Raw genomic sequence first — 4,518 nt, 5'->3', positions numbered from 1 at the left:
TCTTTCCCTCTGCACTGTGATGACACAAGCAATACGGCGATGAGTGTCCATTTATTGAGCGCAAAGCATGTCCTTTGTCTCCCTCCCCCTTCACTCGCAGCTCATACAAACAACACATATGCTTAAAAGGTGCTGGTATACACACACACACATGCATTTAAGGGAATATGAGAGTTAGTGTTGCAATGACACGCCGAGGACACGAAGAAAAGAGAGAGAGAGAGAGGAAATGATAGCATCATGCACTCATTCAGGATAGGGAGCCTCGAGAAGGGGTTTTTTGGTTACAGAGACTCAGTCGGTGTCGAACCAGAGAGATATATTAGCATGAGTGAGAGCAAAGGGAGGAGGCGGGAAAGAAGGAATATCCTCTGCACCACTGTGTGCTTGGAAATTTAAGAGGGAGAGAGAGAGAGAGAGAGAGAGAGAGAGAGAGGGACGTAGCGAGAGACAGGGAGATCTCATTGCTGTGTATCGTTTGGCTAAAGCTAGCGGCTATGAACATGGTCACCGCAGACGCATGGGGGAAGTTAGAGAGGGACGAGCGTTTGGAAGGGTAGAGAAGGACAAGGAAAAGATTTTCGGGGACGGTCTCTGATGCATATCTGAGTTTCTTTGCTAGTACGCTTTCCTGGATGCAGTTGGAAGATAGTAGAGGGAACGACTCCTGATGATTGTGCCGTGATTTAACAATTAGCAATTTGATGAAGGGATTTTAAATGAAACAAAGAAGCCACACCATATACATATTAGCCACAGTTTGCGGTTATAAGGAAAGGCAAAACCGTAGCTATCTCCAAAATCCATCAGTTCGGATACTGATATGCACCAAAGACGTGATCCCGACTTTGTGTTGGTTACATATTTCATCACTGGTTTCAATTTAATGCAGTAATATTTTAGTCGGTGCAGTGCTACATATCAGTACCAGAACACTCTTTTCCATTGACCAGGCATCACACTCCTGGTTATATTCTGTTTATATGTATATGTATATGTATATATATACATATACACATATATAAATATATATATACATATACATAGATATATATGTATATATATACATATATATATACATATGTACATATACACATACATATATGTATATATATATATGTATATATATATATATATATATATATATCACCTGAAATTTAAATAGGGTTGCCTGAAATGTCTAGATATTTATTATAATAGTTTTAAAAAATTTACGATTAAAAAAAAACATCGCAGACAATTATGAACAACTGAGTTCTTTCACTTATGTATGTATGTATTCACATGTATTATATTGATCCCATATTTGGGAAGCAGCAGATATGCTGCCAACAGGTTGCCCCTAGCAAGCGCCAAGCATTCTTCTGGGAACCGAACCAAGGACTCTCTATTCTCTGTTTCCAAGGCAGACATGCTAACCGCTATACTACAGAACCGACTAACGACGCTAACAGATATTACATAATAATGCTTGAATCAGGCCGATAACATTGGTCGGTCGATATTATCGGACATCCCTAGATGTGACATTTTGGGGGAAAATGGGTGCACGTATCGATATCGGTCGATATCGAAAATTTATCAGAAAACGTTAAGTGGACAAAAAGCTAATAGATAGATGATAGATAGATGTACTTTATTGATCCCAGGGGGAAAAATTACAGTGTAGCAGCAGCATTACATACAGAGATGAAAAAAGTCTCGTTTTTTTTACCTTTTGTTTTTTAGTGTGGGCCACAGAGCAGTTGAGACACCATAACATTATAGTTGGGTGTTGAAGCTGTATCTACCAAAACAGTCACCGATTAGTCGAACTTTCACCAGTACTACAGCATCTACAATTACTACGTTAACTTGAAGCTTTAAAAATGGATTACAGTTGAATATGATTTAGGCCAGGCGTCGGCAAACTTTTTGACTGGCGGGACACAATTGGTTCTAAAATTTAACATGGGGGGGCCGGGTCTGGAGCAGATAGATGGAGCGTTGGTGTGAACTAAGATAAATGACATGTAAAAGTCATGCATAAAGGCTAAAATGCTAAAATGCTTCTGTCATTTTATTGGAGAAACGTGGGTACTGCAGGGAAAAGGCAGAAGTATAATGGTAACGTAAATAAATATATAAATATATATATTTGGAAAGGTTTGGAACGGGCCAGATTAAAAAGCTCATCTGACCCCCAGGCCTTAGTTTGCCTATGCCAGATTTAGACCACTGATGGAAGACGGAGACAGTTTCTCATATTTGGGAATGTTAATAAATCTCGATTTTTATTTGGATTAGATCCAAATGAATCCACAGATTTTTTTTTTATTAATGTGATTGAAAAAAAAGAGAAAGAATTATTGACAACCCTGGATTATACCTGCAAATTACGGAATAAAAAGATGTTATATACAGTATTTGTTTTTAAAAGTAAGAATATGCAGGCATTAACCCTTTCATGCATGACAAACACTACAGTGGACAGCTATGAAAATGTCATTTTCTATGATAAAGAATAGGTTTTGATGGCAGTGTTGCATATAAGCCTCTACAGTGGACGCCTGAGAATCACCCAACACTGCCATACAGTGGTCAGCCTTTGCAACTGCAGAATAATTGTGTCAACATTCAAAAAGATATATAGATATATATAATATTTAAATAAGAAATGGAACGTGAAAAAACGTATTTATCGCCGTTGCACATATACAAGCCCATAAACACACAACGAAATGTGTCCACCAATGCGGGACCACAATTAATTACGACACACTTAATTTTTACATTTTATGAATTAAGACACTGTGTTACGTTCCATGAGATTGGGTACAAAAGGTATGAACGTTTCGGCCTATTCTAAAGCACGAGGAAAAACGTAGTGTTAGCCAACTATATTTTATATATTTGTATCATATATTTCTGAGAGGAAGCACGCTCGACAACGTTCTATGTCAAAGAATGTGTGAGAGAACTGAGGAGTGTTTGCAAAGTAAGAAAACTTGCAAGAGAGTTGTAAAAATATATATATATATATATATACATATATAGTAAGAAATATATTTATATGTTCCTGCGTGGTTCCTGGGTTACTATGTTGCGCTGCTTATGAAGGGGTGCTGAGTCATGTTAAAAAAATGTTCTTCATGAACACGTCTCTATAGGCTTTGTAATACAATTACATATATATATATATATATATATATATATGTAATTAATTATATATATATATATAAATATAAATATCGAAGACAGATTGAAACCACAGTCGTCTTTAATTTATTTTCATTTTTTAAAACCAGAACTCCTTTCTCTCAACAAATGCTTCCTCGGTTCGATTCCGGCACAGACATACGGACTGTGCGTAGAGTCGGTTATGCAGGACGCAAATCGCTCTGCCCAGCAGGCGCCGTCGACTCCGCCGCCCGTGTTTCCTCAGCGCCACTGATGCTGCTGAGATACGGAGGCGCGCATCCCAGAGCCAGACCTCATTGTGATCGCTGTCATTTCCTGCGACCTTGAATCTTAAAACGCTGTTGCTTTTTCTTTTTTTTCTTTTTTTTTTCCTTTTTTCTTTTTTCTTTCCTTTCTTTTCGGGTTTCTCTTTCTGCAACATCCGCGCGTCTGTATACGTGGGTGGATTGTGTTCCTTTTTAACTTGCAGCCGCCGTTGCCCCCGCGCAGCTTTAAGGGCGCTGCGGATGCAGAAGCAGCTTAGAGCCGTGGAAACAAGCAGATCAATTTAGAAGATAGAAAAAGGGGTGATAGAAGGAGGGGAGAAGGAGGGGTAGAGAGGTGAGAGAGGGAGAGAGAGAGAGAGAGAGAGTGAGAGAGAGAGAGAGAGAGAGGCTGGTAAACTGGCGGTCAGGGATAAAGGGCTAGAGGAGAGGACAACGACGAAAAAATTAAGGTACTTGTCTTGGATCACATGCAGGTAAGATAACGAAAAACGAGGAAATGATTGTGTTTTAGTCAGCGTTCGTGTGCATCACTAAACGGTCATGATGTCCGATCAAAATGAATTCATATCTGTGGAAATGTTGTCGTCGTGCCAAAAAAAAAAAAAAAAAAACCCGAAAAAAACCCCCGAATCTGCGGAACATGTTTTTACTTCATGATTGGTAAATGGCTAAATATGTGGAGGGATATAAAAGGTCGTCTTTTTTTTTTTTTTTTTTTTCTTTTTTTTTTTTGGAGATGCAGTCGTGCTGTGGTTACCGTGTGGGGGTGGGTGGATGCAAGCCATTTTGTAATGCAGCATGTGCGGAATTAGGGCCTATTCAGAATTTCAATTGCGTTCCCGAGAAGGTGCTTCGTTCGCAGCGAGCGCAGCTGCACAGATGAATAAGGCCATTCTGCTGAATTTAAGGAGATATGACGCCTGTGGGTTGTATGATGTAGGGACAGCACATCTCGACGATGTGACTGTGTGGGAGACACTGACTTCGTGAAGCCTTTGTCTCGATCATTTCTATGTGTTATTATTGGAAATATCGACGATATCGATATCTCGATGCGTTTGTTTCCATTTGA

General features: G+C 39.2%; 1 protein-coding gene across 2 annotated transcripts in view; it reads left to right on the top strand.

The window, feature by feature from the left end:
• Window positions 1-3,289: 3,289 nt before the first annotated feature.
• The window catches only part of lrrc4bb (leucine rich repeat containing 4Bb), an 8,688-nt gene continuing 7,459 nt past the window's right edge, over window positions 3,290-4,518 (top strand). The window contains exon 1 of one of the 2 annotated variants that reach the window (XM_017034732.2): window positions 3,290-3,895. The gene's annotated coding sequence lies outside the window, so the exon portion shown is untranslated. Of the gene's footprint in view, window positions 3,920-4,518 lie in introns of both variants that reach the window. The other variant, XM_008314627.3, reaches the window with a different exon arrangement.

This window comes from Cynoglossus semilaevis, chromosome 8, assembly GCF_000523025.1.
Source record: "Cynoglossus semilaevis isolate Cse_v1.0 chromosome 8, Cse_v1.0, whole genome shotgun sequence".
Taxonomy (NCBI): domain Eukaryota; kingdom Metazoa; phylum Chordata; class Actinopteri; order Pleuronectiformes; family Cynoglossidae; genus Cynoglossus; species Cynoglossus semilaevis.
This window is presented reverse-complemented; position numbering and strand designations above follow the sequence as displayed.